The following is a 22,921-nucleotide window of genomic DNA, read 5'->3' as shown; positions in this document are numbered from 1 at the left end:
TCCGCGATTCTATCGCCGTGCTACAAGTACATCCTGGCGGCCGCGAGTTCGCGGCCTACTCAGGGGAGTCAGGGGTGGCGCGCGTTCTCACGGAATGCACGTTCGCACTTTCTATTGTTACTTTACGTCGCGAGGTTTTTGCAAGCGATGTCCGCGTGTGAAATACTAATAATATTTAGTTAAATTGACATATTGAATAAAATAAATACCATAGGACATTCTTACACAGATCTACTATACTGATTAAGTCCCACGGAAAAGTTCAATAAGGCTTGTGATAGTTGTGATGTTAGAACTTGAACAAAAATATATAAATACAGTATATATATTAGGTACCTAGAAAGTACCCAAGACTTGAATATAAAGTATAACATTTTATGTGAGTATAAATTCGTTTGAATCCATTGGTAACCCTATCGCGGGACACCGCGCACGTGCGGCTCGTTTCTTTGTAAGAATTTTGTAGGTATTTAAAAGGCGGCATTTCGTGAACATCAAAGCAGTGGGCCTTCTGTACTTGTACTATTATATATTCTGTGGTAATATTTTATATATTAGGTATCTAAGTAGACGCATCAATAATTACTTTTCATTCAAACTGATATACTTTTTGGCATACATACGAATTACTTCTGAGATTTCATACATATTGAAGAGAATGCTCTGTACCTCTATAGATAAGGTAATATTTTGTTCCACCCTAATAACAAGTCAAATTTTCCGTACCCATGATTACATTTTTTAACTTTCGGGAGTTCTGTAAAATAATAACTTTTCTGTCATGTCAAAGCATAAATGACATGTGCATTTTCCCGATTGGCCCCATTGACGGGGGGCTTAGCGAATTACAAGAAAAGAGAAGCTTTACAAACGTGGGACAGAGATAACTAGTTTCTGGAAGAGACCTAAGCAAATTGAGCGAAATACATACTTATTATAGGTACATACTTGTTAATAAACTTCGTGTATTCCGGAAAGCCGTAGGCAGCAAACGTGAAGATAATACCATTATATTCAGAATATATCCTAGATTTAAAGAGATCACTTTTGATGAAACAATAGATGAGCAGCGATGAACGGAATTGGGTATGCCAAATTTTGAAACTGCTCAAGTTACAGTGCCACTCTTAGCAATTAAGGGTTTGTAAGAAAACGAAAATTGTGATGTCCTAGCTAGCCCATCGCTTACACTATAATAATAGAAGCCATATCCCACAGTCGATTACTACAACAGTATATACTTATGTTTGATATTTGGGTAAGTTTTTCGGGTAATCTCTGTTATTTACTTTGTTTTTACAGTAGCTTTCCAATAAGTACGTCTATCATTTTATCGGTTATACTGCGTCGACTTTATTAAGAATAGTACAGTCACCGGCATAAACATGTGATGATTTCTAAACTTTGTCGCATTAACGTCTTATTTGAAATGTCATACGAAATTGTCAAACAGTTAAAAGCGACAAGGTACAGAAATCATCACTTAAATATTTATGCGCGTGGCTGTACCATCGGAATATCAAAAGCTAATTTTTTATTTCATAGTTTAAACCCCTTTTTTCAATTAATTGTTATGTTATAACTAATAATTATTTACTGTCATAAAATACTAAACTTCATCTTTAACTGAAGCAGTAACGCCAATAACAAAATGACATAATATTTTCTGGTAGTCCCTTCCAGTTAGTATGGGGTGGGATTTTCTTGCGATTGCGAGTGACAATGGAGAAAATTACCCATCGGCGAAGGCAAGTGGGCGTGCGGCGCTAGAGTATGGAGGCGGCTTCTACAATATTAGTTATTTTAGGTGTTGGTTATTTATTTATTTCGTCGTATGGCTTATAACAGGAAATAACACATTGAAATTTACAGTCCCGATGTTATAAAACAAGCCCAAAATAATATAAATTTAAAAATCTTTATGTCAACATTCAAATAATTAAAACACGATGCTGTATCAGGCGTTAGTTGTTATAAGTCTTTTCTAAATGGAGCCAGTGTAGGAGTTACCTAAACCTATGCAGGTGTAGTGCGTTTATAGAATTCTAGTACATTAATTTAAGTACAGAAAATTACACACAATATAATAATGAAAAGTCTTGTATCGCTACACTGCCAGAAAATGTGTGAATTCCCCTAATGTTACATACTGGCCGCGTGCCTAAACTTAATTACTTACCTAGTATTTGGAAGTTATTCCATTTCGTCAGTTTCCATTTTTACTATTCTATTTGGCCTTCACAATAAAATAATTTTATATCAACTACCATTTCCTTGAAACGTAGGTCAAAAGTCAAAACATTCAGCAAGTAGGCCACAGGAGAACTTTTATATGTCAACATTACAATAAATAATATAAATTAAAATAAAGTAAAACGCTACTTTAAATAATTAGAGATGTAAAGAGTCTCAATGTTAAAGTACATCTAAAAATATAAGTAAGTAAAGAGTGGGTGTCGTAGAAGGCGACTATGGGATATGGGTTAAATTGTGGCGTAGGCGAGAGGCTGGCAACCTGTCACTGCAATGTCACGGTTTCATTTTCTTTCAACCCCTTATTTGCCAAGAGTGGCCCTGAAGCTTTAGTAGTTTCATGTGTTCTGCCTACCCCTTTATGGGATACAGGCGTGATTGTATGTATGTTGTATGTATGTAAGTAAAGAGTCCTCTTCCATACAGCATAGCCGCCCCAGCGCCCCGCCATTACGATTATTCCGCAAACAATACGGTTAATATCGCGCGACAATGCTCAATCACCGGTGAGGACAGGTCTTTGTTCTAATCACCGGACTTACACAAATTACAGACTTGCCCCTAAATCCTGTCTTTGTTCAGACTTCCTAAATTTCGGAAAGGGAAATTTTGTTATATTTAGTAACATACCTAAGGTATTAGGTACGTTTTGCTTTTTTCCGGCAGGAGTTTTAGGTAGACAGTCCTAAAAGTTGTAGGGGTAAGATAAGTAGATAACCATATCACCTATGGGACCTCTTTGTTTGTAATCACCTACTTATTTGTTGACATAGCCTAACCAACAGATTAACTGAAATACCTCAGCGTAGACACAACCCAAAAGGATACTTTATTAGCCGGAAAACTCAACTCGAACATTTTCGAATACAATATCAAAAAAATTGTGTCTTATCGTGAAATCACCTTTCTTCTTCTTAGCTATAATAAGGTTCACTAATATATCTTTCACGAATTTAACACACTGTTTAATTTTCTAAGATCTTCATAGTCTTGCGTATTTCTTATGCAAAATGTTTACTTAACAGTCTTAACACCATTTATCACTGTAAAGTGAAATCTCGCCTATAATTCGATTCCGTGCCCCGTGTAAAGTTCAATGGGGCACAGCTGACAATATGGAGGGGCGTAACAATGAACGAGGCGAAAATTATTCGTTCTCCCCTAAAGTGTTAACATTCTTGCCCTAAAGTGTTAACATTTTTGGTATGATTGCGTGTTAATTGATTTTGTTGTCAATGAGTTTTATTGTTTGTTGATTTTGTTTTATGGTTAATTATATCAGCACAGATATGAAGGTAGTTAACTTTGATAATAGTTGTTGCAAATGTTTCACAATCGCTTAATTAGCTGTTGCAACATTGGGACGGGAATATAAAAGAGTTAGAAGTTTTGTGTTAATATGTTTGGATATTTTAATATATTTTGAGATTTCGTATTATAAATATTTGTAAAGAAAGAGATACAGTACTAAAATAGTCAACAGCATAAGTTGGTAAACAAAAGGTTATAGATAATTTGAAGACAATGAGCATTAATACGTTAAGATCATGTTCAGTTCTTTTGGTTATTTCTTTTAACTGTATCTATAAATTTATCAATCTCTCCTATGTTGCTGTTTATACTTACTATGTTGTTTCCTGTTTTGAGGTGTTTAATGAAGAGTCTTTGTACTTATTGTATTGTAATTTTCAGGGATTGAATTGGATTATTTTATATGATTAACATTTTTTTTACAATGTTTATCCTACTTTCAATTTTGCATGAAAATACTGCAATAAATCAAAGCACTACACTAAAATTTCACCTTGCAATCTAAAATCCGGCCAATCACGAACTAGTTAAATTGAGCATATAGACATCCGGCGAAATTAATGGAAGCCGTGGACAGTCCGTCTTAACGAAGATCCTTCAATCTATTAGCTGAAGGAAATTGCATCCGTCTTACGTGCTCCTTGATTGGTGTAGCTTAGTACTTGGTACTTACCAGTGCTCTATTTAGTATTTGCCAGTTGCTAGGTGAGCCGACTTGACTAATTATGTAAAAGATTTCGCCGTGTCGGCATGATAGCTTTTATTAGATGAATATAAAATATCCTGAATTAGTAGTGTTCCGTAGAAAGTGTTGTACAGGGAGCGCTTATAGGACCACTTCTGTTCTGTCTTGCATATTTGTTAACGGTAGTTATACGGTAGAGTTTTTAATGGCAAAAATGAGGTATAGTTTTTAAGATCTTGTCATTTCGAACCTGTTTTTTATTCAGTATGAAAATAAAAATTCTTCATGACAAATATGATGATTTGGAAACTATAGACACAGAACGCTAGAAGATCAGTATCAAAAAATTCTAATCGGTGTTTAAACTGAGCCTAAAACTCTTTGCAAAAGATGGTATATTGAACTTATTTTCTAATTTAACTAGTTATTAGTAATCATTACTATTATTATTTATTTTTTAATGTACAAAATGGCATCAAGTTCCTTAGATCAAATTAGACATCATTTTATTGGAATTTTATTTGAAAGATTGTATTTTTATTTTTTTTTATTTTTTACATAATTGTAACAATGTTTGACGGTGTATGATTAGTACCAATAAATGTATCTATCTATCTATCTAATTTTCTGAACAAGGCATCCAACTACTAGTGAAAATTTAAACACAACTCAAATGCAATAGACTTGTCAATTTTCCCGCCAATCCGCCATATTATTGTTGTCGCCGCGTGACGTCATTGTGCCCCTAATGGGACGGAAATTAATAGTAACACTATTACAACCTATATACTGTAGTTGTTATGGATGAAATTTGCTTAGAATATCGGTTATTGGTTGCAATATTGAGTTTGAAGTTAGTGTTTCTATTGTGAACGTCTTATTTTATTGTTTTGTTTATATTTGGAGCTTTGATTGGATTTGATAATTTTGAAATATGTGTAAGTACCAGCAAAGAGGATCGAATATTATAGAGAGTTACTGTCAAAGTAAAATGTGTAATCACAGTGCATAGAATAGACTGCCATCTCTCGACACAGGCTTAACTTTTGGACCATATTCTTAGCTTGATTATGTGTTAAAATGTCAAATATTAATAATATTAGCGCCATCTAGACATTTTTCTCTGCCCTGATCATCTATGTGTCTACTCTATCTTATGCCACGATAATAGAAATAGACCAATATAAATAATCATGAACTGATTATTTATATTTTTTAATTACAAAATATTTTGAATATAATTTTGCTCCTAATTTTATACTTATACATACATTGTTAGCAAGTTCGTTCGTACTTAGTAAATTATTATGTTACAATGAATACTGTTTATTTCAATGCACTGACGTAAACAGGCTAATGTTATTGTTATTATCATAATAATCGTCTGGATTGTTATCATATATCATGTTATATAAATAATATGTATTATATCATTACAGTTGGTTACGGTTAGTAACAAAAGTATATCTAATAGTGACATCTAAGTTTTTTTTCATGTTCGATATTTTCTGCATAAAATAACTTTTTGCTCTTCTATGCATACTTTCGCAATTTATTTAGATAATTACATACTGATTAGGTACGAATAATTATGACAGATTTTGCGTTGAAACTGATTTTAATTTCAATTTTTACGCTAGGCCATGTACCAATCATGGGAAAGTGTATGTGTCTGTTTGTTTGTCCGTCTTTCACGGCAAAACGGAGCGACGAATTATCGTGATTTTAAAGTGGAGACACTTAAAGGGACGGAGAGTGACATAGGCTACTTTTTGTTTCTATCTAACGGACAAAAGCTAGTTTTTCTATATTTCCATCAGTCCAATCGACAGTAGGTTTCTTTTCCTCAAAAAACGCCTCAAATGTTGAAAAACCGCTTATGAATCACTCCTCAAATGTAGTCCTTGTATGATGATGAACGCCATACGCAAAACTGCATTACCTATTGAAATATAATATATGTACTTACTTATTTTTAAGTCAGAGAGATATAATACTTCTGCATACTTTCCATTAGTTCCTGTTTTCCTATAGGTATTGAGCATGCCTCCAGATAAGAAACGAAGTTAAACTCGTTATTTGTACTTCGTTTATCCAATTTGAGAAGTGCTGGAACTTCGCAGACGCTCGTTCTGATTTGAACAAATAAACTGTTAAAGTTGATTATGTAACAATGCGACATAGCTACTTAAACTTACAGTAAATATACGAGTATGTACAGTGGAAACTCGATTTGTAGGACAAATCTCAACAGACTTGCTAAAGGATTTTTCGTCTTGGAAGGCCTCAGTTTAAATTTTTTATAGAATAAGCATAAGCATTAAGCTCGTCTTATAACTAGTAGTATTGATTTATGGGTAAATCGCATAAATGCTTGGCCAGAAATATTTGACTATTGTCAAGATGGAGCTGTTATTCTGATGTAAGCGGTGACAGTTCAGAATAGAATATAATGAAATTCCGCAACATTGCGTTAAGTCATATATTTCTGGTCAGGATTTATATAAGCTATGTACGATTATGTTCATTTGTCATCTACATCCAGACAAAGGTAAATAAATGAACTCTGTCAACCCACAATCGTCAAACAGTCTCGAACGTCACGCCCCTTATAAAGGACACCTTAAGTCCAAAGGCACTGCAATTAGCAGGGCCCAATTAGGTGCTTTAACGAAGCGAGTTTGAGACTCCTGCACACTTCAACACCAAAACATCCTATCTCCCAACACTCTACAACTAATATACACCCTTTTGGAACTACCTCCAGTCCAAAACCCAAAGGTCGTAAGCGTATATCGGCTGTGTATATCCTTCAACCGTTTTTGGCATCATAGTCTGGGGAAACGTTTGACGTCTGACCCGGGTTTTGGATAAGCGTTTGAACGATATGCTTGCGTTTGTAATCAAGCCGTCTTGACTGATTGCGGATAAGTAGATTTGGTGGATTGTCTTTGGCTGCTTGAAGTGGTAGCGAGTGTCTAATTCGGATTTGATGGGGTTAGGTATAACTAGTACCTAAGACTAGACGTAGGGGAGATATACCTTTGATATATATATATTAGCACTGATCAGTGCATCAGTGCAACTTAAGCATATCAAAATTAAGTTTGTAGTTTAACATTTTACAGTAACATCAACTTACTGAATAAATTGTCTCATACAAGTATACATATTTTAACAGGCATAAACTAACCAAATTTTTCTCCATCTTTTCAGAAACATGTCATCTAAACGAAAGTCGCCTCCGTCGAAATTGCAAGAAGGTGCCGCCGACACGGACAAGCCCGAAGCCGGCCCGGCTCCCCTGGACTTCCCCGACACCCAGGAGGAAGATCAGACCTACTACAAGTTCTCCCCAAGCTCTTCCACCAGGAGTTCGATCAGCGAAGAGGATCAGTTCGAAGAAGAGAGACCCAGCAAGAAGCAAAGATTCGAGCAAAGCTTAGAAATGACAAATAACCTTCTAGTCCCCTCCTCTTTTTTAAGTCTTCACCAAGTAGACCTTCAAGCTAGACGCCGCGGCTCCTCCGAATGTAGCAGTCCTGGCGCTGAAGCTAAACTGGGTCTTTGCAATAATAACAATTCATTGCTGAATCATAATAGCGCGCTGTCACTTGGGAACCCGCATAAGCGGTCGATGGATGACGTGCTAAAACGATTGACGTCGAAAATGAACAATAGTACTATTAAAGAAGAGAAGAGGCCTACTCCGTCGACTACGCCTGTTAAGCAGAACAAGTAAGTTTCATTTTATCTAATTTGCAGTCACCTTCTTCTAGGTACACTAATGTTTTTCTTTTTGTAAAAGCGGTTTAATTCGATTTACGAAAAACGGTCACGGATTTTGCTTTTGAACATAATTACCTCAGTACAAAAACCAGCTCTTATGAGTCTGTCTTTTCTGGACAACATTTTCTGGTAATGACACATATTCATATTCTTTATTTGTATTAATCATACGTTGTCATGGTTTCATACATTCATAGTAAGTAATAGGTAATAAGTCCAAAACTTAAACTGTGAGTAGGTCTTTAGTTTGCACGTTTCTTTCTAGTAACATACTCATAGATAATATTCATTCAGTAATAAACCACTATTCTAAGCCCAGGTTACTCCGCAGTTACAGTTATCTAACAATACTAGACTAATTAATATCCATTATCAGTCACATTCATAGTTTGTTATGTGTCTCACATTGTTTACAATAACGTGTCTAGGAAGTAATGAATAACAGCTTTATTACATGTTAATGGTATTACTTATGTGCATTATAGTCGTTAATGGTACAATGGGATTAATTATGAAGTTAAATTGTCTACTTTCTTGTAAGGTTGGAAGTATTTAATTAAGAAATATATTAGATTTTTTTATTATAAATGGGCTTACTCTTGGCCACAGACTAGCCAATGGCACAGACGTGGCCTACGATGGAATAAGCTCGCCCAGAAGAAGGAGATTTGAGAAAAGTTCAAACACTTGCCCAACGGTGCGAAGATATAGAAGAGATTGAAGACGATTTAAAAGCATAATGGTAAAACTACGTCTTTAGGCACTGGTCCCACCGCGAGCAAATAAAAAGAGACACGGCGATATTGATAGTTCACCGCTGGGCGAGTAGCTATAAACATCGCCGTGTCTCTTTTGTTTACACGGGAGTGATTATATTTTGTTTGTTTTTATAGCCGATAGCTCATAGCTTACTAGCTCGCGGTGGGACCAGTGCCTTAAGTTGAGATAAGAACGGTAGCTGCTTCCAATTATTCATATCAATTTTATATATCACATATTCACTTTCAATATAGAAATAACAAGGTTTCTTAGGAGTATTTTCAGTAAACTCAATGACTTCCGCATATTCAAGGAAGTGTTCCATGCAACTTGTTGCTTTAAAATACTTAAAATTCTACTCCAAACTAAGAAGAACTTAAATACTTAAGTACTGAAAATTTACCCCCTTTTAAACTATGATTTTAATGTTACAAGTATCTTAAATTTTCTTCTCGGTCGTTTAAGACGTTTTAAATTACATTTCGACATGAAAACTCAAACATCCAATTTAAATGCAAGTTCAAAACCTAATACAACTTATATAGGACTAGAGATCACATTATACTGGTCATACAAGTCAGTATACAAGTATAAGTCCCGCCACAGTATGCGACTATTCTGAGCCGTCGTTATACTGTTTAATTGTCCATTATACTACTCATTAAAAACAATGTTAAGAGTGCGACCACCGCAAGCCCACTATAAAACCGCTAAACGCCAGTTTACTGGCCTTTTATAGCTATTTGGTCGGTTAATAGCCGTATAGTAGCATGGTGACAGGATATAGTTGGTGATAATGCAATATGGCGGAACTGACTGGTCCTAACTTTACCTAAACATAGAATTTGATGCCTACAACAAACTTGAATTATGTAAGGTTGATAAGCGCTCGACAATTATCCGATAGTGCTATCGTCCATCGAATACGATACTCATAAATGCCAACATTGAACCGTTCTCGTCTGCGTGGTGATATGGGTTCAAATTTTCTGCACTCCCGTGGATGTCGTAAAAATCGACAGTGCGATACCTATGTTCAATGAGAAGGCACACTCAAAGGTTATGACTGAAGGCGCCACCTTTTTTAGCCCATTGCACAGATAAAGAATTTCATATGTGAGAGGGAGAAGATGATTTTTCTCTATCACATATTTAAAATTGCAAACGGGACTTAAACAAGTCTGCCGTTGCTGAGCACTTGCTACAGTCAGGGCCTAACCATTGGATTGTGCTTCACAACCCTAAAATTCTCTCTACAGATCGTGGGTATTATAGTAGAAAAATACGTGAAGCCATTGAAATTAAGAAGTATAAAAATTTCAATCGAGACGAAGGTTTTAATATCTCATCCACATGGAACCCGGTCATTAGTAAATGCAAGAAGAAACAAATATCGCAGGTTGAAAAACCAAATTTCGTGAGTGTTGTGTGTCGACAAGGTGACATCCCTAGTGCACAAACTGTTCAAGTGGGTAGTCAGGACCAAGCGTACAGCTAGAAGATGTTGATGTCAACTTCAGCCAGTCTGCTCCGAGACCACGGGGACAATGCCGTCCTTGAAACGTCGGGGGATAGTGTTTAAAACAGTAAATACGCGATTAAGTCCCGTTTGCAATCTTAAATTTGCTAAGAGTGGTACCGAAATTCGAGGAATTTCATGTTCTCTGGGTTTTGGGATACCAGTGGCCGTATCGTGGTCGTTGTTTTGGCACTTGCCATATTATACGTCAGTTTCGCACTTACATACTCGTTAAAACGTAACAGACATGGTGACAAAAGCCATCTTAGCCCTGCAGGTGTAAGTTTATATACATATACACATGTGTATCTCTTCTTTTTCTTCTTTTTAACCTTTTTCAATCTTAAAGATGTAGGTCTCCTTCATATTTTGGCAATCTGTTCTATACTGGGCTCTTTCTATCCACTTTGATCCAGCTGTTCCCTTGATATCGTCACACCAACGCATTTTTGGCCTTCCTGCTGGGCGTGACTCTCCCCACGGTCTCCACTCCATCAGCCTCTTGCACCATGAACCGTCTTTTCGGGCCACATGCCCACAGTATACTTACACGGATATACACATGTGTATATCCGTGTTAAAGTATACTATGTATTCTATAGTAAAGCTATATTATATGCAAATCTAGTGACGGTTTAAGTACGTTTTTAAACGATTCGACCTAAGCTTTCACTTAAGTAACTATAATAATTGTAGCATAAACTTTCCTTAATAGCCGATGCAGTTACAGAGATTAGAAGATGCAAAGCAAACATTGTGAACACATTGTTGTTGTATGGTGTAACTCTTACACTTGATTGCATAGTTTTCAATATTTAATAAACTATCCAGTTGGAAAAATCAGCAGGCTTTATCAACCAAAAGACCATGTTAAAGATTTAGCATAAACATAAAATGTTTAAATGTTTGAATAATATTTTCCTGCGTCATGGCTCATGGTTGATTCGGTTTTTGTACTATCAAAATCCAAAACTGTATCAGTGCCTTTCGACTTAAATACATCTTCATAAGTACCTTATCATCGTTTCCGTTTCTGTCAGGTTATGGGCCCTAAGACATTTTTTTTGAAACGACACTCGTTCAAACCTTGAACCTAAGCAAAATATTTAATGCTAAAGTGGGTAGTCAAAACATATTTTCGGATATTTTTCATCTAAATTTATTGATGTAGTTCTGCACGGGAAGCATGGTCGCGCGATAGACGATAAAATATCAGGCCGTCCCTATCGCACTATTAGTAAGTTCGATAGGGACGGCCAGATGTTTTATCATTTATCGCGTGACCATACTTGCCTGCCTGGAGTCAAGAATTGTCTACTCGTCATTCACAACTTTACATACATACATTAAAAAAAATAGGATATTCTTACAGATTGACTGGGGCCCACGGTAAGCTCAAGTAGGCTTGTGTTGTGGGTACTCAGACAACAATATATATAAATACTTATACAGCGCGTAAACCTAATAAGGGCGATAAATGAAACCAGGCATATAATTCAATATTGTTATAATTAATTAAGAAGTGTTTTTGTGTTACTCTTAATTTTCACCCCATAATGAACCTTTGAAAAATTTCCTAGCAGCAATGTACTGTAAACGTGGTTGCGATGACAATCAATGACAACTGTCAACGAGCGTTTAACGCGAGTGTGTTTGCATTACGTTGCGGGCTGAATTAATTTGTATGGATAAAAAAATATTTCAATTTTAAGTATAATTTTTCTAATTCCATTTTTCATGTCCTATACTCACTTCCGTTAAGAGGTTCGCCCGTATTAGGTTTACACCCTGTATACACAGAAAACATCCATGACTCAGGAAAAAATATCTGTGCTCGTCACAGGCAGGGTCACTACCGACTGCGCTGGACCGGTCGTCAACAACCGGTCGTCGACTTTACAATCTCAAAGCACAATTTAAGCTCCAAAAACCTAATTAAAACACTTACGCAATTGCTCCTTAACCGTAATGTCTTACATACTTCACCATTATGGCTTCTAAAATAACACAGTAACAAAACAAGCTAGTTTATTATTTAAGTTTCCTGAAACTCAGTGCAAGCCGAGATTAGGACCATTTAGTTAATTTAATGTAAAAACCTGTTACGTTAGTCTTAATTGTTTGAATTTATACGCTTAATTGTCTCACTGCTTAGTCTTAGTTGTGAGAAGTTAGTTATCTTGGATCTTTACGTAATTTGTCTTGAGAAACGTGTTACATTACACACTTAATAACTTTTAAAGTAGAGTAGAAGCTTCTTACGCTTATGTTTTGCTAGTTGCTAGTAATGAAAATCAGTGATATATTTGCAACTATGGTATACCTGGATGTTTTCTTAAAATGCGTCCAAAAGAGATCTATGGACCCTGTAATCCACGCTCAAAAGATCAGTAAAATGTTGAATGTTATACTATGTATACTGCCGAGTGCCGATCGAGTTTTACTCAAATTTAACAGTCGCTAATTTATTTCATTTTCCTTCGTACTCGTATCATTAAAATTCAAAATCGTGTCATTAATTCAAAATTAAGTTAGCAAACCTCGATATTTTCAGTTGGAAACGGATAAGAGGAAGCCTGAAAGTTGCAATGATAGTAGAAAAAGTAAGAGCGAATCGACTAGCATGTGATGCGAAGGGATGAATGAATGAATTCATGTGACGAGAAAGTTATTACGAATTACGAATGAACGTCTAAAGAAGTAAGAGGAATGGAAAACTGAAGAAAAGGTGGATGGACTGTGAGAAAGATGATATGAACTATGAGATGACGAGCGCTAGAGAGGTATAAAAGAAAAGGGCCGACCCCAAATGACTTAGATATGGGCAGGCGAATGATAAATGATGATGAGTATTACTTACCTACTGATAAAATTAATACTTCATGTCACAAAAACTGCAAGCTAAACTTTGAGAACCACGGAAATAAATGCGAACTCTAGTGATTCATAATAATCATAATCTATAATCAACGGAAGAAATGCCGGTCACATGTATAGGCATATAAGAAGTGATATAACCGGAATTTAAAACATCCTCATCGGATAAAGTTCATAACAAAAGATAACATATAACTATAGTATGTTGAGCCTTCTTTCTGAATACTTCAGAATAGACTGTAGGCCATGCTAAAATGGTTATGTCTTTAGGCGGAGGTCACACTGCCGTGTGGCCGCATATCGTTGCGAAGTGCGAATTCGTGTGCGACGACGATTGCACGGTGGTGTGTTTTGGTCTGTGTTTTCCGGTGTGTAACGAATCGCATGTATGATGTATGTAGACAATCAGTTTATTCGTTCTGTACTAAGACGTTCGGCGTGACATATGATCTGAGCAAAAATAGTAAATATTAAAATGTGGCTTTATTAATTGTGTCGTCCCGTTAATACAAATAATATATTTACATTGCTTTGAAATATACGTCACTACAGTGTTGTCACTTTTTAATTCCTACACATTTTTGTCAGACTAACATACCCTGCCACTCGTCTTCACTGCATCTTCATCTGAAAGCGCGATTCGTTCTATAACTCGTCACCAGTTCTCAAAAAGTTTGTACATAGCCACGTCAGCAAATTTTAATTGATCCTATTTTGTTACCAACATTTCGTGCTATAAGTCGACTTTCGTAAGATATTTGCCAGAATAATACAGTACGCGTTCTGCCTATATATTTGAGTCGTAGCAAGGGGTAAGTGTAACCGAGATCTATACCGTGTTGACCTTGGGAAAACCTGAGCGTGAGTCGGAAACATATTTGGATGTTGATGAACAAATAGTGCCAACTCCCTGATGTACATGCATGGTAATGGCAGGACTCTTGTTGATTTCCCCACATCAAGTACTTGGGTCTTGTCCTGGACAGAAAGTGGACGTTCGAGGAGCACTTTGCGAAACTGGCTCCTCGACTCGTGGGGGCGGCCTCGGCTCTGGGCCGCCTATTACCTAATTTGGGAGGGCCGAATACCCCATGTCGGCGCCTATATGCGGGGGTCGTCAGGAGCATGGCGCTCTACGGCGCGCCCATTTGGGCTGAACGACTGACGACACGCGCAAAGGCACTGCTCCGTCGGCCACAGAGGTTAGTGGCCCAAAGAATGGTGAGGGCCTACCGCACCACCTCTCACGCAGCGGCATGCCTTCTTGCCGGCACCCCACCTTGGGAGCTGGATGCGGGGGTGCTGGCGGAGAGGTACGGGCTTAAAGTGGAAGCCAGGGAGCGAGGAGAGGTCCCGGACGCTGAGGAAGCCGAGAGAAGGGAGCGGGCTGCCGCGGAGCGCCTGAAAGAAAGATGGAGGGATGCCTTGGAGAATAGCGCCTATGGAACCCGAACCATAGGTGCTATCCTCCCAGTGATGGACGAGTGGCTCAGCCGCAGGAGGGGGGCCCTAACATACAGGATGACGCAGGTGGTGTCCGGACACGGCTGTTTCGGACATTACCTGCACAGAATACGGAGAGAGCCGGGGCCTCACTGCCACGAATGCGGCGCAGCGGACGACACGGCCCAGCACACTTTGGAAGAGTGCGGTCGCTGGGCTGCTGAAAGAGCCACCCTCAGGGCGGCGACGGGGATGGCGGACCTCTCGCTACGCAGCGTAGTAGAAGCTATGCTGGGTAGCGAGAAAAACTGGAATGCGGTGGTTTCCTTCTGCGAAGTGATCATATCGCAGAAGGAAGAAGCAGAGAGGGAGCGAGAAGCAGCCGCAGACGCTCTTCCGCTACGACGCAGGCGGCAGGGTCGAAGGCGAAGAGCGTACGCTCGCCTCGAGCCGTAAGGGGTATTACCCCCCTGATTGAATGCCAGCGAGGGGGATCAAGCGTCTCTGATCCCCCTCTTTATGCGGGTGCCTTGGCCGGGCAATGCCGGAGGGCGCCGTGGTGAATGACATGATGACAACATCGATCCCAGCGCGCCCTCACGAACGGCAAAGAGGATAGAACGCCGGAGTGGGTTTAGTGGGTAGGGCCAAGTTTCCCCCCTCTCGACAGGGGAGGGGAAAGAAACGGCGAGTCCCACACATCGTGCGTAACAGCATTCCCACTCCGTCAAAAAAAAAAAAAAAAAAAAAAAAGGACTCTTGTTGATTGGAACAAAGGTCTGCACGGTTCCAAGTAGTGGGTATTGCATATTGCTCTTAGACACTTCTTTTGAACTAAAAAAGCTTGCTTCATATCTACGGAGTTGCCCCAGATTATCAATCCGTAACTCAAAATGGAAGACACGTACCCATGATAAGCTGTCAAAGCTATTTCTTTTGAACAACTAGTACTGAGTCTTCGCAGAGCATATACATATTTTTGGAGTTTCGCACAAATATCCGAAACGTGAATTTTCCAGTTACAGGATTGGTCAATAGTGACACCAAGGAACTTTGTCCTATCTACTTCATCCACATGTTCAATGCCGTGTTGTATATTTAAATTTATACTGATACTTTTTGGGGTCTTAAATTGCATTACCTGGGTCTTATTTACATTAATTTTCAATTTATTATTATTTAACCAATTAATCACATTAAGAAGAGCATCATTTATGTCATCATTAAATTTTAAAATGTCATTTGCTCTAATTATCAAAGTAGTGTCATCAGCAAACATTATGCATCTATGTCCGACATGATCAGGTAAATCATTTACATATAATAAAAAGAGTAGTGGGCCAAGTATACTTCCTTGTGGTACACCATTTCGGTTATATGTAAGCTCTGAGCGTATCACACTTTGCTCATTGTTTTTGGGATCAATGTTATTTAATTCAGTGCACTGTTGCCTATCCGTTAAGTAGCTTCTTAACCAGCTGTGCGCGTTTCCTCTGACACCGTAACACTGTAACTTACGCAGCAATATGGAGTGGTTTACATAGTCAAATGCCTTACTTAAGTCTAAAAAGATAGCTGCTACTGGGACCTTTTCGTTTAACGATTCAGTTACCAGTTTCATCAGATTGAAACATGCCAAGGTTGTCGAGCTGCCCTTTCGAAATCCGTATTGGTTTTTATTTAAAATCTCGTTTACGTTTAGAAATGACGTTAGCCGTATGTGCATTGCTTTTTCAAAAACTTTCGATAGTATGGGAATAAGAGAGATAGGTCTGTAGTTATTTAAGCACTCTTTGTCACCTTTTTTGAAAACAGGTTTAACAATAGATATTTTTAATCTCTCGGGAAAACAGCCTTCTAGAAACGACAAATTTATTATGTGTGTTAGTGGTCTTACAATTTGTTTAGCACACAACTTAATTACTTTAGTATTAACACCATCAATACCAGTTGCATTGCTTGCATTTAAAGATAAAATAATTTTATATGTATCATCGAAGCTTAATGGATTTAGAAATATTGTCTTTGGATAATTTATATTTAATTGGCAATAGTCAATGTCACGATTGTTTATTGGATTATTAATGAAAAAATTATTGAAGTGATTTGCTATGTCAACTTGATTAAAATACTTTATTCGATCTTTTTCTATACAATCTATATTATTTATACGAGAAGATGGGCTTTCGTTTATAATTTGCCAGATCGCTTTTGATTTACATTTGGCTGACGTTATACGTCTCTTATTATATAGCTGCTGAGATTTATTGATGCATCTTCTCAATACTTTTGTATATTGATTATACTCAGATTTATTTGCCAACTTGTTAGATTTTTCTTGTATGTACCTAAGATATAGCCTTTTTTTATTGGCACAAGCACGTCGTAATCCTTTCGTAAGCCATCGATTATTTGACCGTGTATTTTTTACTCTAACTCTTACAAAGGGGAAACATAATTCATTGAACATACAAAGCATATCGTAAAATTCGTTAAAGGCATCATTGGTGTCATACTTATTGAAAACTTCAGAGAAGGAGAGAGCTTCCATACAGTCTACAAATTTCCGCACATTATCTTGACTATAATCCCTTTTCTTAAAGTATCGTACTGTTTTCGCATACACCTTTTTTACGCCGAATGAAATAAACTGAGCTGTTTCGTGATCTGAAAGTGCCAATGGAAGAGTAAAGGAGTCAACTTTCTTTATGTTACTAGCAATTTGATCTAAGCAAGATTCACCTCGCGTAGGCTGATTTATGTGCGTTTCAATATTATAGTTTCTGAGGAGGTTTTGCAATTCCCGGACATTTTTGTCCTTTTTTAAAATATTGAGATTCCAGTCTCCGCTTAGAATAACTTTATGATTCTTATATTTTTTGTTCAAGTGATATAGTAGTGCCTCGACATGAAATAGAAATTTTTTCACGTAAACGTATTTGGGTACACGATAAATATTTACAACTATGAGCTTGTGATCAACTATCTCAATACCTGAGCATTCAAAGGTGCTGGGCACACTCAGGTCTTTGCATACTTGGAGTTCTTTAAAACATATATCTTTAGCTACTAATATAGATGACCCACCTCTTTTCTGTTTATGACGGGTAAAAGACGAGGCTAGCTTGTAATTTTTAAGTTTTAGATTTTCTTCAGTCCCTCTTTGAAGAAATGTTTCGCTTAAGCATATTACATTTATGTTACGTTTATTACTTTGCATTAATCTATCCAGCGTTATTTCTATAAAATCTAACTTATTTAAAACTCCTTGAATATTTTGGTGCATTATGGTAAAGTTTTCCAAGTTCTCGAAAAAAGTGATCGTGAGTATTGTTAGATGGTGCTACTTGATAAGAACTGTACTTGCTATCAGGAAGCACTGAATAACTTTGTATTATTTTCATGAGGCTGCATACATCCTGAACTATTGTAGTGAGTCCACGTGCATTTACGTTACCAGACTCTTTTGAAAACATATTATGGTCTAAATTTTTGTTCGAATCTAATATATATGCATATTCATGTAACAGATTGTCCATGTATAAGAGATTGTTAAAATGTTGCACCCTTGAATTAAATAGCGTTGCTTTGCGACTCGACTTAAAAGTAGGTAAGCATATGATGACATTAGTGTTCTGCACAGACTGTACTTCCTCTTTTATAAAGTTAATCAAGCTATAAAAATCAGGTGTCGCGTTAAAATCATCTTCACCGATATAAATTATGCAGTAGTTTTGGTAAGTAAAACCTTTGAGTTTCCCATGTAAATTCGCGAAGAGCTGGCGAACTCCACCGCCTGGAATAAGGTAGTGGCAAATGTTGTCCGTTTTGAGCGTCCGGCGAGTGATGTTCAACATACTCTTACTGTTGTTGCTGATAAGGCAAGTTTCAGTTACATTTGACGATTTGGTATTCGATGTCGCTGGCGCTGGCACATCTGTTGCAGAGATTTTCGGAGAAGTTGTATTCGCAGGTTTCTTCATGGGGTTGCGATCGGTAGTCTGGGGCGATATGGGTAGCTGAGTGTCGGCACCGAATGAAAAATCGAGGTTTCGTTTTTTTATTTTTTTGGATGTAGTCTTCTTAGTGCTCCCAAACTTGGTAGCTGGAGTAGACTCCGTGGACGTGCAGATGGAAGTTAGCTGTTTTATTTTCCTTTCGTATTCTTGTAATTTCTTTTTTAATGTATTGTTTTCTAACAGTAAGACTTCGATTTCATTTTCGGCTGAATCATATTTTTCTTGTAGAGTGGATAGTTTCTCTTGGAGATATTCAATATCAAAGACACCTTTGTCCATTAGCGCTGGGCAACTTCTATTGAGTACATCTTTAGAAGTGCTTTCAATTGATGAATGTGTCAAATCATGGCTTTCGTCATCTGAGGACTCCTCTTCTGGGGACTCCTCCATTTCCGTTAGTAAAGAAGTAAATGAATTATTAGTCGGCACATCGATTTTTATTCTCCTCCGATGCGTTATGTTTTGATTGCAAGGCGGTGATTTTGGAGAAAAAGCAAAGTTTTCCATTTTATTCTGGCCTTGACTAGGACTAGGACCTGGCTTCGTCAATTCTGGCTCTATCTTTTCATCAGTAGTAGGAGAACCTTCCTTCGAGGTCTTTTTTGGTGTATCATTGGAATACGCATTATTCTGATCATTTACTGGCGATTGCTGATCTATGGAACTGTGTATATTACTCTGAATATCTTGATTAGGTTTTGTGTTTTTGTCCTCTGACTCTAATAAAATACTTGTTTCCGAAAGGTAGCTATCTGTCAAAGTTGATGTTTCTGGTGTTTTATTATGTGTCGGAGTACTACTTTCGTCCAATGAAATTTGTTGATTTTCCGAAGTTTTAATTTGCTTAGAAACACATCGCTTACAAACCCAGTTCTTTTTGTTTTCCTTGTTCATTAATCGAAACCGAGTAAAAGTTACATTTATGCAATCGATGTGGTAAGTATTTTTACATGTTTTACATACAAGGACTTGCTTTGTGTTTCTTGACGATTTGCATTTCGCGCTCGCGCATTTTATCATTTTATCCGCCATTTCTGTATTTTTCCGTTCACTAAGTTGTTTGTGAAGAAGTTGTTTGATTAAAAAAAAATCAAAGTGCAGTTTCTGAACGCAACTGATTTCTAAACGCAATCCTTCAGTTTGACAGACGTCAGTGACAGTGACACTTGTGACAAGTTGACAACAATGACAACGTCAGTCATGAGTTAGGTCATTCTCTCAGCTGTTTACCTGTTATTTTTGATATTTTTTCAAGAATTTCGACTGTTTATTTAAATGTTGTCTATGTGTGCGTGTGTTTACAAAAGTACAGTTATTTTATTGATTCAGTTTTTGTGAAATAACTAGGAAAATCAGCTCACCTAGGTGCCAATGTTTTATGTTTCTTACGATGAGTGGTGCTGCCTTTGTTTTTGTGCTAATTCTTCCAGTCTTCGAACAATTTATCCAGCTTAAACGAATAAAATTCAGGTAACGATTTGACGCAATGTTTCTCTTTCAAACGTCACACACACACGGCCTAAGTTTCGTAAGATATATACAGGATAATTGTTATAATTAAGAAAATATAAATAATAGAGAACCTTAATGTCCAAATAAAACTTACTAAAATCTCAATTCATGAAATAAATCTTGGTAACAAAAAGGGAATAAAAAAAATCCCTATTTTTTGTAGAAACTTTTCGAGAACTGCTGTCGTACGAGTATCTCATGGAGAAGCTTAGTCAGAATCAGAATCATTTATTCGTTATAAATTACACCCTCTTTTTAGGGTTCCGTAGTCAACTAGGAACCCGCTGATTTTTTTTTCATTCCCCTCTAACGTTTTTTGAACCATATGTTTAAAAAATATGAAAAAAATCACAAAAGTAGAACTTTATAAAGACTTTCTAGGAAAATTGTTTTCTTTCTAGGAAAGTAGTTTTTGAGAAAAATACGGAAAACTACGGAACCCTACACTGAGCGTGGCCCGACACGCTCTTGCCCGGTTTTTTTATTGATTTTCGTTACTTTAAAGGGAAAATTCTTTAGGTCAAATCTTTACATCGAAATCAAGGTTCTATGTTCATAGTTTGACCAACTGAGATACGCGATATCTTACAATACGTAGTTAATTACAAACATGAACGCTGAAAACAATACACTCTTTTTTTGGGGCAGTCGTGTAAAAACCGCAGCACCGTACGTCTTGCCGTCGTTCGATGCAGTGTGAGAACAGCCTTACAATAAATTGAGATAAGCAATAGGTGATTATTATAAAGGTTAAGGCGATGTCAGTGTGATCTGTGTCAATATTTGTATTTGCTCTTATCGGCTATCTTATAATTAATAGCTTTTGTGTTGATTATTCTCAGTTACTATGGGATACATTGTTTGTTTATGTTTTGTGAGGAACATTCCTAAGTAATAAGCAAATACCTTCCTGGAATGTGGAGACATCAAATAATTTTACTTTAATGTTTAGCTGTTTTGTAAGTACAAATTATCGACCACTAAGTATGGAACCGGAATAAAATTTACTTACAAGTATAATTCTTATCTTAGAGCTAAGTATTTATAGTTACTAGACAGCACGGTACATAGTCGCAAAGCGAAGCAGAAACCGAAAACCGAAACCAAAACGCTTCTTGAGTTTTTAAACTTGGGTTTGTATACGTCAGTGTCATTCACCAAAAAAGATATCTAATAAGAAAACCCCAATTTTATCATTCCCTTCTGATTATCAAAATTAATATGTATGTCAAAAGGTACATTTTTTTAATTGTTCAAAGATCTCTCAAGCGCTGGTAGCCTAGCGGGTTCGAACCCTGGCTCGAACTCATGAGTTTTTCGGAATTTATGTGCGAAATGTCATTTGATATTTGACAGTCGCTTTTCGGCGAAGGAAAACATCGTGAGGAAACCGGACTGATTCCAATAAGGTCTAGTTTACCCTTCGGGTTGGAAGGTCAGACGGCAGTCGCTTTCGTAAAAACTAGTGTCTACGCCAAATCTTGGGATTAGTTGTAGGACCCCAGGCTCCCATGAGCCGTGGCAAATGCAAGGAGGATGATGATGTTCAAAGATCTCTCAAATGACACTAAGTGATGCAAAAGTGACTGAGGATCACGATCTTATGAGGTCGTTATAATGCAAAATACCACGGTTTTTTCATAGTGATAGTTACTTTGGTTAGTGGTCCTGGTCATAGTGCTATTAACCACAAAATTTATTGGTCACTTAAGGCCCACCATCCGAAAAGACGCGCCGCAGCCCCCGGGCGCAATTAAACGCCTAATCGCCACGCGTGGATTAAGACGTGGCTTAATGCGGCCATCCATCTCCTTCAAGCGTAGGCTGCGGCCTTGGTGGCAGCAGGAAGATTAGTATTTTCGTTTAGGCTCGTCACAGTACACTTTCATATTGTATAATACAATTTGTAGGTATAACAATACAGACTGGGCTTAGTTTTCTTGCTATATATACTAACTAGCTTTTTCCCGCGGCTACGCTCGCGTTAAATTCGAAAATGGCAGAATGCTTCATACAAACTTTTAGGAAAGTGGGGTGTTAGAAAGAGACAAAAGTAGCCTATGTCACTCTCCATCCATTCAACTGTATCCAATTAAAAAATCACGTTAATTCGTCGCTCTGTTTTGCCGTGAAAGACGGACAAACAAACAGACACACACACTTTCCCATTTATAATATAATATAGTAATATAGTATATAGTATGGATTTAAAAATATCTTCACTTCACAAAACCACTAGTTTTTATAGGTACACTGTTGCCCCATAAAAGTACAAATAATTCAGATTTTTATATTAATGACTAAAAATTCTTTTCGTAAAATATTTATTTCAATAAATGATTTCATGAACTCATCCACTACATCGTACATATTCTTTAACCGATGACTGGAAAAAAATCTTCATTGTATGAAACCTTTAAATAACTACAGATAATTTATGTACTCGCATAAGTCCATTAATTAACATACAACGACTTTCCTTCAGTAACGTACTCTCCTCCAAAGCTTACAACTTGCATAAAAACTCAAACAATGGACCAACAGTAATTTGAAGTGATATATATTTCCAGAGCACATTGTAACCGCTCCAAATTATGAGAGACGTGAAACATTAGTTAATGTGAATATCTTATTTATGATTGTCTTGAGCGATGACTGTTATATCTCCATTCTAAAAGGTCACATGTCTCAAACAAAAGCGGTCTCTTAAGCCATTCTGAATAACTCGATACGAATTGTATTATGGACGTCGTA

At 37.1% G+C, this 22,921-nt stretch overlaps 1 protein-coding gene across 1 annotated transcript in view; it reads left to right on the top strand.

Annotated features, from left to right (window-relative positions):
• The first annotated feature begins 7,855 nt into the window (after positions 1–7,855).
• Positions 7,856–22,921, top strand: part of LOC125235771 (transcription factor egl-13) — a 134,525-nt gene continuing 119,459 nt past the window's right edge. The window contains exon 1 of the mRNA XM_048142357.1: positions 7,856–7,987. The gene's annotated coding sequence lies outside the window, so the exon portion shown is untranslated. The remainder of the gene's footprint in view (positions 7,988–22,921) is intronic.

The sequence above is a fragment of the Leguminivora glycinivorella genome, chromosome 18, assembly GCF_023078275.1.
Source record: "Leguminivora glycinivorella isolate SPB_JAAS2020 chromosome 18, LegGlyc_1.1, whole genome shotgun sequence".
Taxonomy (NCBI): Eukaryota; Metazoa; Arthropoda; class Insecta; order Lepidoptera; family Tortricidae; genus Leguminivora; species Leguminivora glycinivorella.
Note: the sequence above shows the minus strand (reverse complement) of the source record. Positions and strands in the feature narration are given on the sequence as shown.